Raw genomic sequence first — 14,037 nt, 5'->3', positions numbered from 1 at the left:
TTAATTCAGACCAGAGAATTTCATTTTCGTAGCTTGGACTGGTGTAAGCAAGAGTTTGAGCAGCCTAAGTCCCTATTAGGCGGATACTTGATGATTGTCTGACTGATATGGTCACTGACCAGGTCAACAGATAGCCACTGCATATATCTGAGGGCTTGAGTGATATGGTCTCACAGCCTCAGACCCATGATCATACTAGAAGCTTTATTCCGCATTACTTGCAACTTGAGAATCTGTTTTTTATGGAGGCCTAAGAACAGTCTGTTGGTCTAGTCAATTCGGGAGCAGACCTTGGCCCTGGTCACCGCCAATTTATGTGGCATGTTGATGAAAGGCAGGACAAGATGTGGAGTTGATAGTGAGATCTTGCAATGTCCCAGATCTGGGAGGCAGGGCGAGGACAACAGGCCATTAAAGATGATGCCCAGGTTTCTGTCCGGTTACATAAGAGATAGGGCAGTGCCCACAGCCTTAGGCCAACTGAAAGGTAATACAGAGGGATTGGTGAGCCAAGACAGATGATTCAATTGTTTGAAATGTTGAGGTATAAACGATTGTCAATCATCCAATCATGTATGCTAGACAGATTGCCTGTAAGGAATAATCCGTCAGGAGAAGGGCTGCCCAAAGGGAAGACAATCTGGGTAACGTCAGTATGAGTCTGCAAGGAGCACAGCAATTCATCGCTCATGAAGAGCAGTTCCCCTGAAAAGCCGGAAGCCAGATCAATGATTGTGCAGCAGATTATTGGAGTCAATGAACCAACAGCTGTTGGGTGGCCATTTTTCCCAGTGATTTTCCACAAGCAATCGGTCTCCGGGTGCCTGGAACAGTGGGCCATCAAATGACTGCTTCAGGATATAGCATATATAGAGGGGAAGATGGCAATCAGTCAGCCCTCTCCACATTCCTAGTACTACCATTTGTTGTTTGCTTTGTGTGTGTGAGATAATTTATATTGGTACCATTATTGTCATTCTGACAGAAAGATCTATCATAGTTTCTACAGAGGATGATTTATTTTCTCAAAGATTCAAAGGCTGTTGATATTATCAGTATATGAAGAAGATAAGTGTGCGGTTGTGGTTTACATTTCTTGTATTTCAATCCCATGTCATGTTAAATTGATTAGTGCTGAGCAAATGGGCTGCAGGCGTGGAACAAACAGTTTCTCTTGCTGGGTTATGTAACAGCTGTGAAGAAGTAATACATCTATCAGTAACAGAAATACAGGTGAAATTGCTCAGTATAGTGTAAGGAAATACAAAGATTGGCAAAGCTAATGGCTTTGGCTTTTGCATAGGTCTAAATTGACAGTGTGGTGCCTGTGTTGTTGTGAATAATAGACAATGGTGAATTTTGAAAGTTTGCACTTTCTTGTCTTTTTTTAATAAAAAAGTGCATTATATCCATTTTAAGGTATTGGAGTTTTATAAAGGTAGTTGTATATGTAGTTAAACGTGCATTATAGCATTCATGATTTGACATTCATTGATTTGACATTAATAGTAACAATTTAGAATCACTTGTAGTGTGAATGTTCCTTTTCCTTGTATAAGCTCTTAATGAGTAGGAGTTGTTATTATTAACCAATATAACGGCACTCAATTGCTTGACCTCATAAGGATGCAGGCCGAAGTCACCTTTGACAGAATCCCAACCTCTTAGGTGCAGGGCACAAATGCAGCAGGTGCTCAACTCAGAGAACTATCTTAAGAGCAAGCTACATATTGTGCATGTTACTCTGGAATCAAGTGGTGAGAAACCAGTGCCAGCGCACCATGACTGGTTGCATAATGGCGCGTCTGCGGGAGTGGACCTGAAAGCCAGTGGGTATATTTATCACCTGTACATTTGCGTTGGTCCAATAAAAAGTGTTTTCACCTCCACATGATCAACGTTGTTGTATTAAGAAGCTCATAATTAAAATGTGCTTCTTGGATGATTCTATGGATAACTGCAAACATACACTCTGTATCCAGGCGAGCTTCTTGTTATCATTTTTTCTGGGGGTTCTTGTCGCTTGACTAAAGATGTTTTTGACTAACTGCTGTGTTTGCCCTCAATATATATACATTTTTAAATTTCAATATTTAGATTTCATGCGCCTTAGAAATTATTATTCAGAAACCAATGAGAGTTGAATCAGTTTCAAACTTTTTTATTTTTGTTTAGCATATATTTCCAAAACTTGTTTCCAATTTTTGTTAGTCATATATTTCTTAAACTTCTTCCCAATTATTTCAAACTTCAGTGTTTGGCTCATATGTTCTCAAATCTTGTTTCCAAAGTTTGATTATCATGTATTTCAATTGTCATTAATTTCCGAACTTTTAGTAATATATTTCCAAAGTTAGGTTAGAGTTTCATTTTTCAACTTTCCCAACCTTTTTTCAAACTTTTTCTGATGTTTATGTATTGGTCCACCGAAGTACGCCTGGGTCCAGTCATCCTTGGTAACGCTGCTGACTTTACCGACCCTGGAAATCCACTTCCAAGGGCAGCGAGGGGATCTGTAGACTGTACTTTAAGCTATTATGGACATTGTGTGCTGGGAAAATCCCAGGTCTTTATGTGCCGACAATGGATGGGATATATCGTGAGTTGAAAGGTCCATAGTTTTTTGCTGCCACAACTGTGCAGACGTTCAATGTCTAATGGTCAGGGGTGGACTGGGTACCAAAAGAGGCCCTGGAAATATTTTTCAAAGTGGCCAAATATTACACATTTTCAGCAAGCCCAACCCTTTTCCTATGGGGAAATTTGGAAATACCACACAAAAGAGGTCCATGGTGCAAAGGCCCACCGCAAAATCTCCAGAGTTCCCTATAAGCCAGTCCACCCCCCTGTCCAGGGTGCAGAGGTCTACCTGGAAATCTCCAGAGTTCCCTATAGGCCAGCCCACCCCTGTCCAGGGTGCAGAGGCCTACCGGGAAATCTCCAGAGTTCCCTATAGGCCAGTCCACCACTGCTAATGGTCGTGTATCAAGGGCAGCTATTAACAAGGATTGGAGGGCAAAAGCTGGATAAAATAGTGACGGTCATTTTACAGCACTAAGCACACGTTGCAATGCACTCGAGCACTCCTTGGGCTATTCAGTTCTCACTGTTGGAGGGTACCCGATTCAAGTGCCAGGATATTATGCAAGTCTACGTATAAAGGACGAACATACTCGTCCTTGGCACTGAAGGGGTTAATTAATGGCAATACGTCCCACTGATGTTAGTACCTGAGTATGTGATGGCAATGCCTTGCGTATGATCGCAGTACCTGCCACATGATGTGCAATAACATGCGAGTAACTGGGTGTTTCATGCTGGTACATGGCACATGATAGTAATACCCAGCAGCGGCACTACTGCATATAGGCGTTGGAACGCAGTCCCTCCCTATAGACACAGGCAGCCACTAGTCTGATTCTCTATCATGCAGAACGCGGCCCTTCAGGGGCGCTCTGCATGACAGCGAACCATTCGACTGCCTGCAGGCCCTGATGTGGGGTGCTATCTCAGATGGAGTCCTGCTTCTGTCCCTGCAGGCAGTGCGGTGTGCAAGGGCCAATGTCCCATTCCATACGAGGGCGCGAAGGCTATTTTTTAGCTTGAGATTTAGGGAGGGAAGTGTCAATCAACTTCCGTTTCCGCTTCCTGTTGCTGTATTGGATGGGGATAGAAGATAGGCGGAGTTGTGAGTCAAGGAACAGGACTAGGCATCACATTTTAAGTGTGCAACAAAAAATACCTGTATGGCTGCTTGTTTTGTGAAGGTGTGAGTCTGTGTGAAGGTGTGTGCATGTGTGCCCGCGTCTATATTTGCGTGTCTATATGAGCGCACGTGTGCATGCGTTCTGGATTGCGCCATGCCCTGATGCTCGTAGAGTTACTGGCGTGTAATAAAATAAAATTAAAAATAAATTGCCAATCCTGACATATGTTATATAGTATCTGCAAGACAACTTAATAAAGGGAAAGACTTGCAAATAATTCACTGGCTGCACAACAATGTTTTAAAGACAAATGCTAGCATACATTGGACCCAACCAGAATGCATGTGTGTTCATTTAGCTATATAGCGATATATATTGGTCAGAGCCAGTGTGAAAATGTTTTACAGTGGCAGTACTGGTATATAGTGTGGCTACAGGCATCAAGAAAGTATGTTTCACGGTGGCAGTGGTAGCTTATATCATTGGCATCTGCCAAAGAAAATTCACACTCACATGTTTCTAATTGTATTTTATTTTTTATGAGCTAGCTGCTTCCCGCCAGGTGATTTGGGGAGGTTTTAGGGCTCAACATGTAACAGCATATGATTGGTTGGGGTACAGCTGGAGGAGGTTTTAAGGGAGGTTCATTTGTTAATGTTCCTGTAGTGTGTGAGCGGGAGCATAAGGGGCCCACCCCCCTCACATTGCAGCTGTCCTATGGTTGTGGGTGACTTCACGGTTTGGAGGCGGTTGCAGGGGTGAAGTCCCTGTGATGGATATGAAGGCATTAGATTAGTTTGATGATTTTCATGAGCAGGGCAATTTTAAGTGACAAGTCTAGAAGCTTTTTCTCCCTGGTGTTTCTTGAGTGTGTAGAGATTGTCACTCTGTTATTGTATCATGGGGCAATACGGGGAGTAGACTGTTAGGGGTGAAAGGGGGATATGGGGCAAACGTAGTGCTAAGTGTGTGTGTTTACAATTGGAGTGTTCAAGGGGTACACATATTTAGCCACTTGTTAGGGTTTTAGGAACTATAGCAGGGCAAAATTATGGGGGGGGGGTTGCTTAGTTGTGTTTGGAAAGACCGGCTAGACAGGGGACCAGAAGGCGAAGGGAGCATGCCGTGAGAGTGGGCGGGACTAAGGGATAGTTGCTGCAGTTGATTGGCAGATGGTGATAAGCAAAGCATGGGCAATGGAATGGGGTATGTTGCAAGGGGGGGCACTCGGAGTGGGCAGATCTGTACTGTGGAAACGTCATTGTGGTAAACCCTGTGAGGTTCATTCTGCAAGGAGCTGATCAGGTGAACAATGTATGTAAGCTTACATTAAAGCTGCCTTTGCCACATACTGGGGTGTCTGTGATTGGTTCATTGTGCCGTGCTTCACAAAGTGCCGCGATGGTGCTCATAAGTACTGAGGCCAGATGTATGTTTCTTCTGGATGGTACTGAAAGCTGGTTGGACTCTTAATAGTTTACTTTGCTTTATTTATTTATTTATTTATTGTTCACTTGTTAGGTGCTTATGCAGGAAGGAAATACTGTTTCAAAGCGCCCACAGGGCAACAGGGGGGAGGGGGCGATTTGGCGTGATGATAAACAATTACAAATTACAATACATACAAATAATAAATATAAAAATACAATGGGGAGGGGAAGACAAACCTACTATGCTTACTGAGTGTTCAGAACTTGCAAGAGCAGAAGGGAGAGGGAATGGTATGGGTGCTGTGGTGCTCGTGGGTGAGCAGCAGGTAAAGTGCAATGCAAAGTAAGTGCAAGCCTCCAAGGGTGGAGGGTGAGCCGAGGCAAGTGCTAAGGATAGACAGTAGCTGGGATGAGACGGTGTGGGCGGTCAGGGCCCAGAGGATGCAAAGGGGCCCTGCACATCAATCAAGCGACTGTGAGATTAGTGGAAGAGAGAGGGAGGGAAGAGGTAAAGAGAAAGGTACATTTAAAAAGGTCCTGCTCAAGACAAAGAGGGAGGCTGTTCCAAAGAAGGGAGCCAGCTGAGGAAAGCGATTGACCACCTTTCCCCACTGTTTAGCAAACTGCTTTACACACAAGGAATTAGTGCAAGAGGAGCACAGAGGTCTAGAGTGGGAATATTTAGTAAGAACGAGTTGCAGAAAGTGTGGCCTCTGACCCCAGACAGCCTTGTGGTTGATACAGAGGGATTTGAATTTATTCCGTGTAGCAACTAGGAGCTACTGAAGACATTGTAGGGCAGGGGAGATGCGGTCCCTGGGCTTGAGGCCAAGGATACGTCTTGCTGCCCTATTCTGGATTAGCTGGAGAGGTTGCAGGGTGGAAGAAGGTAGATTCAGGAGGAGGCTATTGCAATAGTCCAGCCTAGAGGGAACCAGGGCCCGGGTAACATTGAGTTTCTGGGGGAAGTGAGAAAAGGGAGAATTCCTTTGAGATGGACGAGCTGAAAGTGAGACTTCTTGGCAATGTCCTGAGTGTGAGGGAGGAAAGAGAGAGAGGAGTCGAAGATTACTCTGAGGTTTCTGGCTTCAGAAGAGAGGGCAGGGGAGAGCCCATGGAAAAAGTCCAGAGTGAAGGGAAGAAGTCGGGTAATGAAACAATTGGGGCGTCCTGCCACATATCTTTACTCACTCACATCAATTAATGCAAGTCTTTAATGTTTTAAAGCCAATTCTTTGGTGGGGGCTACCATAAATTAGCCAGTTCACATCCTTAACATAGATGACTCTGCATCTGCTGGTGACAACACACAAATACAATAACAATTTTCTAGATCAGGTTTACACAGCATTTATTATTTAGCTTGTAAACAATTTTTTTTAATTCAAATATTTTATCGTTTCTCACACAACACATACAGTAGTGCATTCACATACAAAAATGTTACCATACATGAAAAAACGTTATCACTGTGTATACAGGCAGAAGTTAGTATGCGGAGCCGTTATGAACATATACGCCGGCACACGTACTCCAGTATCACAAATGTAGGTAGCATTGTAACTAAAACATGTAATCACATACATAAATGGATACATGACATATAACACATTTTCTTAATTGTGGTTGCTAAAAGAGGTATCCTTAGTACATAAATCCTCTCTCTAGACCTCTTAGGTGTCAAATGCCGGACAGAAGGGTGACCTAACCATAGGTCTACATCAGGGAATGAGTCCCCTGGTATAGTTAGAACTGCTGTACACCTAGAGTGTTGAGTCCAGTGACGTTGCAGCTTTTATATGGATATGCCTTCTTCAGGGCCATAGAAAAGGTCTCCCTACCGGAGGAACATACAAATGTGTAGAATTAGTGGAGAGCTGATTTTTGCTACATGTAAGACAGCTATGAAGGATGTATAAAAAGGGTTAAAAACCTTTTACGAGAAAATAATTCTCATTGGTGCACAACCAATTCTCCACCAACATTGTCTGTTTTTCTCTTCGTGGCTCCCAATGGTGTCCAAGCCTGGTTGCGAGAATTCTTGCAGCGCATCGTCCAGTATGAAAGTTCGGAGGAAATGCGCCCTGCGGGGGTCAAGTGTGCCTGGCCAGTGGTCCCACGAGGGGATCCGCTGTTCTGGGCGGCGATCCCGCAAGGGGATCCGCCGTTCCAGGCGACCGACATGCCCGCCATGTTGAATCCTCCGGGCGGACTGCACGGACCCCACCCGTTTACCTCTCGACGGTTTCACACCTTCTTGAACTCTCTCTTCAAAGTTCTTTTCAACTTTCCCTTATGGTACTTGTTGGCTATTGGTCTTGCACCTGTATTCAGCCTTAGATGGAGTTTACCACCCGCTTCGGGCTGCATTCCCAAGCAACTCAACTCCGAGAAGACCCGATCCCAGCGCGCCAGTGGCTCCTACTGGCCTAACACCGTCCGCGGGGTGAGCCTCGATCACAAGGACTTGAGCCCCCCGAGTGACGCCGGGGAGTCAGTCTTCCGTATGCCACATTTCCTGACGATGGGGATTCGGCGTTGGGCTCTTCCCTCTTCACTCGCCGTTACTGAGGGAATCCTGGTTAGTTTAATTTCCTCTGCTTAGTAATATGCTTAAATTCAGCAGGTCACCACGTCTGATCTGAGATCGTAGTCGAGGGAGCAGAAGAGCTCAGTGGGCGGCCGGCCTGGCGCCTGGGTCAGTACGGGGGGGTTAGCCGCAGCCGCGTGCCTCTGGCGTGGCCGATCATGTGCTTTCCCCATCCGCGGCCGAAGTCCACCTGGTCGCAAGGCCCGTGCTCTGTGGCCATCCTAATCTAGCAGCTGTGGGACACCACAGACAGCCACACGTGGCACGGCCCGGTGCCCTGGGACAGGGCGAAGGCATGCCAGGCTTTTTCAAGGCCAACCGCCGCCAGGGCGCACCAGGCGTCTGGCCTTCCTGAAACCCATGCATGAGGCGGGGAGATGGGGGGAGGCCAAGAAGTGCTGGCTGCGAGCCTGCGCCGCCAGGTCCAGGGTTCCTGCGGCGGTGCTGATTGGGGTCTGACCTTAGGGGGACGAAGGGAATGGATCTGGCTGGCATTTTATTTCATTCGCCATGGTTAGCTGAATCGGAAAATATGTACATTGTGGCATTTACTAATAAATCACAAAGTGTTTGACCCATAACTAGGCTTTTGCCAAACGTTGACATGAAAACAAAAGGGGATTGCAAATGGGAATTTCCATATGTCTGCTCCAGACTCCTAAACCAATCCATAGAGAGATGCTGGACTTGGGGGTCTACTCTAGTGAAGGGTAACTGTCCAAGCCTGGTTGCGAGAATACTTGCAGGGCATCGTCCAGTATTGAAATCTTGATGTGATCACTGGTATATAAAGTTAATGCACTATGAGGAAAGGAGAGAGCTGCTGAAAAATACCATCTGACAGCCACAAGGAAACACCAGAAGAGGTCGCTGAAATTGTATCTGGGTGGAGCTGTCTATTGCTGGAGAGGCCTAAAAAGCTGATTGGGTCGTATGGTGACGAGCTGCAGACCGTCCTTGAGAGTGGATTGACCAGTCCCCTGCCCTGTCCTCCAGGTTGGTCCTGAGATCCAGCTGGCTTTCCTTAACTTTAAACAGATGCTTTCAATGTGAGAAGAATTGGGCCAACTGAAACCAAAGGTGGGGGAATGTGTTTGCCTTAAATCGTTTCCCCTCATAGTGTGCAGGGGGAGAGGGGCAGGCACAAATGTGTAGATCCCTAGCCTATTTAACAAAAAATATTAATTTAATAAATTCCCCTTGGCTGAACACCACATGGTGATTTTTGTAAAAATTCAAAATTAACGAAGCTCATTCTCAGTGTGTGCTGAAAACTATAGACTTCTATTGAATTGGGTAATCCTTTTGTTCCAGCTTTCCCAACAAAGGCCTTTAAGTGGAGAGGGGGTTCTGATAATCCAAAAGTCCTAAATCATCCCAATTGTTTCTGTCCAGCTTCCCCAGCACAGGCTTTTGAGTGGAGGGGGTCTGAAATCTAAAATTCTCAAATCATCCCAGTTTTTACTGTCCAACTTCTCCAACACAGACCTTTCGGTGCGGGGATTCTGAAAACAAACCGCTAAATCACCCTCTGTTTATTTTAAACCAAAACTGTGGGTGAAATCATAATTGCCATATGCATCTGTACCAATCTATAAACCAAACTGCTAGCCTTTTAAGTGCACCGGAAAATCTAAATTGCACAGCACTACGTATGCAAATCGCCTTTCTTCATTGACCAGTTTGATTATTTCCTTGAAGTGAAATCTATATAAAGTATTGTGATCTGTGTTTTTTCCAACCAACTTGCATGATTTATTTGTGTAACAAGAAGTTTAACTGTGAGCCACAAAGAGGGTGGCATGGCCGTGCTAGTGAGATCCCTAGAACCTATATATTAAATAAATACAAATATATTTCCTATACAGCAACCTGGTTCTTGGCTCACTGTGGGCACAGAGGGGGAGATTTGTGTGACTCTACATGAGTCTTCAGTAAGGCCAGCACTAAAAAACATAAGTGAGTATTGCAGGGCTCCTTTATTGGGGGTGGGAAGGAACTCCCAGGTTAAGGGTGGTCTCAATATAACACTACAGCACGTGACACGAAGACGTTTGGGACAGGCGTGCGCTGTCCGGGTCAGTGTAGCTCACCACCAGTTCCAGTGTGGGAATCCGGGCCCAGCGCTATTCCTTGACTTCTGGGTTGCTCAGAGGCACTTTCTGGAGTTTCCACAGGACCGGTGAGTCCTTTCTATCTGCATCTCCCCACCAGGAGGGTGTAGAGCACACTTGCAAGGTTCTGCCACTTCCCCTGAACAAGGCCCTGGGTACCAGGGATTCAGCTGCAAAAGGCCTGGTTCTGCTAAATGCCCACCCCAAATGTGCCCTTTGGATGAGTAGAGAGCACAGCTTGCTTCTACTACGGAGCCTTTCTATCTCCACCTCTATGGCAAAGGGCTTTGGGCTATAATGTTTTCCCAACAGAGTTACAGTGAATCCTTCTTCTAATAGTCCAAAAATGAATCAACTAAGGGTAGGGTGTCCTTTCCTTTTAAATGTAAAATGCTACAATGGATTGGTTTAAAGCAAGCCTGTTGTCAGGGGTCCAATTCAGGCTGCTGTAAAGAGTGGCATGTGTCCTTTGTCTTTTGATGTCATACCCAGAGTGATCTCCCTGCAGGAAGTCAGGAGGGACAGGAATTTTAGGGTGCCCTCAGCAGAATCCAAGATGGTGGAACCCCTCCTCTGGCTTACCTCTCCTATGGGCTACTATAACTCAACCACCTTTCAATGTTTGCCTACATCAAAAGGATAGGAAACCTCACCCGGCCCAGACACGGCAAGGATTGACAGATTGGTAGCTCTTTCTCGATTCTGTGGGTGGTGGTGCATGGCCATTCTTAGTTGGTGGAGCGATTTGTCTGGTTAATTCTGATAACGAACGAGACTCCTCCGTGCTAACTAGATACGTGTCCCCCAGCGAGGGGACTCAAACAGAAACTTGAATGAGATCCCAAATAGAAATCTAAATACTATTGAATTAATGACATTCAACAGCCAAGCGGAGAGGAGAATCAACAATAAATCTGTGCACTATTGAATGAATATAATTTGATAGTTAAACAGAGAAATTAAAATATATGGAGAACATTAATAACCCCAACGTTTGAATGAAAATAATTCAAATAGGGACATTATATTAGGAACTATTGAACAAACACTCCGCATTTTGGAAACAAAGTAATACATTCTTATGATGAAAAATTATTGGACTAGATACAAGGAATGTTATTGAATGAAGACAATTTGATCTGACAAAGTTTGAACACAGCAATCTTCCCAATAAAAACATCAAAAGGCGCAATTGGTTTGGAGATTAAAATTATTTTCTTTCTCTACATCAAAAGGACTGCATTAATCAGAAACCTGGTGTGAGAGGGCCATTGTCTTGTCAGGACTGTCTTTGAAGCACTGGTGCAAAGGGACTTCACAGTGAGGGATCCTGTCTCCTGAGGGAAGGTATCAACCTTCCCCAGGTGGTCCCACATTGTTGTAGTGAAGACTCTCGGGCAAGACAGCTAATACATACAAACCTTGTCGGGATTGGAGCGTTAGTCACCAACCTGACAACAATATTCTATCCAAATGCTGTTGATGTATAATTGTGTAGCCTGAGCAGCCACCATGCCATAAGAAGGCATGGCTTATATTTGCAATGTAACATGCCAGTCAGAACCCGACACTTGTACCTTAAAATGAAGCAATAACTATATGTTGTACTACATTTGCTGTCCATTTATATCTTTCCTTCTAATGTCCCATGTTTACAGAATGTATTACATAAATAATCACTTCCTTCCATGCCTCCTGCCCACAATTGTGCGTTGCACTTTCCAGACCCCTTCACCTAGTCCTACAGGTACTTGGCAAACTTTGTAGCATCATTTATTTCATTCAATCTATGAAGAAGAGAACCATGGCTCAGAACTGACAGTGACACAAGTGAGATAAGAAACAATTCAGCCTTTGCAATGCACTATATACATACTAAATATCTGACATGCATGATTCTCCAAGGATGTCTGGGCATTGGGGAGCAGGCATGTACATGGACATCTTTTCCCTGAGAGCCATCTTCCCCTCTCACGCTCTCCTCTTCCAAAATTCACTGGGAGCTTATCGTTGGATACAAGGTGGGAGGATTTCACACTCATGTTCTCCTCACATCCAAATTCTGAGGCCGCCTTCTTCTCGGGATCTGCTTGGTTTCCATCACAACGTCACGACTCGCCTTTAGTGTTATTAAATACACCAGACTTTGGGCCTCATTACGACCCAGGCGTTGGACCATGGTGCTAATAGCACCATGGTCCATGCCAGTAACTTACCGACTTTGGGCCTCATTACGACCCAGGCGTTGGACCATGGTGCTAATAGCACCATGGTCCATGCCAGTAACTTACCGACTCCGCCATGGCGGAATGGGGAATTACCACCCCATTCCGAGGTTGGCGGGGTGGTAATTCCCCATGCCGCCATGGCCCTTCCCCATTCCCATTTTTGCCCCATAGGGCTCAATGGGAATGGGGAAGGCGCTAATTACGGCACCGTAATTTACGGTGCCGTAATTAGCTCCTAGGTCCCTTTGCGGGTTGGTTTTTTAACTCCTGCTAAAAGCAGGTGTTAAAGTGCAACCCGCAAAGGGACCTCGTAATCAATCAGGCGTTAAGGGTTTAACGGCGCCGACACCTTTTACGGCGCCGTTAACCCCTTAACGCCTGGGTTGTAATGAGGCCCTTTGTCTGTATTACACCTCAGAAGAATTCACCAACACTTTCGCGTCACCTTCTTCTTGCAATCTGAACTCCCGCTGTCGAATAACAGAAGCCCGGAAATCCCTGCATAGCAGTACAAAGTGGCCTAACCCTGCCACTACCTTGCAGGCACACTGCCCCTTTTCCCTTCCAATGAGTATAGACGGTTCATGGTTATTAACCCTTTAATTGTGATACATTGAATGGGCACCAAGCACAGTGTACGCCATGTACTGACAGATTCGAGCAGAATCCTTTCATCACAGACATAATTGCCACATATAAAGATCTGTGGCCATTTCCATGTATCAAAAAAGCTCCTACATGTTATGCAAAGTAGCCAGGAAAACTAACTTGTGCTGTGTGGCCCCTTCCCCAGGGTACAATATAAACAAGTATGCTTTCTTACTTTAGGTTTTGAACATGTGCTTTGCTCGTTAAGGCATGTGTAACTATTATTAGGACTACACTGTGTACTGGAATGGAGCATTGGAAATGAACATTGCACAAGAGGCAGTTTACAATGTTGGTCCAATTCAATAATTCTTTATTAACAGCTTCTTACGCCTAGACTACTCCCCATTGTGTCTCTCAAAATGTCCTTCCTTCTTGGAAAGTGACGCACTCATATTGAAACCAATGGCCCTTTTCTTGTCTGGTCACCAATACAATGTTAGGCCATTTATTGTTTGAGGGACAGTGAGAGTGCACAAGACCTGGCACTGATAGAGACAGAGCACAGAGAAAACATTTCAGAGAATGTGACTTTCACCCACAGCAGGCTTGTCCAACCTTTTTGAATGTGGGGCCGAAGCATGAACTTTTTGTCACCCGGAGGGCCGGCGAGCCAAAAGTCAACACCCTCACCCAAAGCAGTATATTCAAAATCGATGGTGTGTGACCTTTGACACAATTGCATCACAGGCAGCGATAGCCATGCAGTCCCAGAGATGTGTCAGGGACAGTGATCAAAGGTTAGTTTGTTGTGATTTCTTCCACCAGTTTGTGATATTCTAATGAAACGGTGGGGGCGACCGAGCGTAGCGAGGGAGATATAACGATCTAGGGAGGGTTTGGGGGGGTTCCCCCCCAAGATTTTTTTCCAAATATGGGGATGATTTGGTGCATTTTACAGCAGGAAAAGTGACCAAAAAGCCATAAGTTTACAATCAGTTCTAAAGGGGAACATGTACATTCCATGTCACCAACAGCAGACAAGAACATTGTAGAACACCACATTTTAATGATCAATGTGTCCACAGTGTAAGACAGCACTGTCACTGATGTAACACATTGGCATGCTGGTTGTGGCCAAAATATGCCTCTGTAGAAACATGTCTATGCTAGTTGTTCCAAATTTAGGACAGCATTGTCCTGTACAAAGCATGATTGATGCTGCCTAAGCATGTGCAGTGTGCCCAATACATATGGCAGCTTATCTACTGTAATGCATTAATTACTTCTGTGTTAATGAAAGAAGCATAATCCCATTCAAAAGATAAAATGTTGAAAATTGATCACCCAAAGGTGAACCCAATTGAAGAAACGCAATGC

At 45.0% G+C, this 14,037-nt stretch overlaps 1 protein-coding gene across 3 annotated transcripts in view; it reads left to right on the top strand.

The window, feature by feature from the left end:
- TOGARAM2 (TOG array regulator of axonemal microtubules 2) overlaps positions 1 to 14,037 on the top strand; it is a 717,735-nt gene that overhangs the window by 312,324 nt on the left and 391,374 nt on the right. The gene's annotated exons all lie outside the window — the stretch shown is intronic.

The sequence above is a fragment of the Ambystoma mexicanum genome, chromosome 4q (genome assembly GCF_040938575.1).
Source record: "Ambystoma mexicanum isolate Mex_15411 chromosome 4q, UKY_AmexF1_1, whole genome shotgun sequence".
Classification (NCBI taxonomy): domain Eukaryota; kingdom Metazoa; phylum Chordata; class Amphibia; order Caudata; family Ambystomatidae; genus Ambystoma; species Ambystoma mexicanum.
The sequence above is the reverse complement of the archived record's forward strand: the minus strand, read 5'-3'. Positions and strand labels throughout refer to the sequence as shown.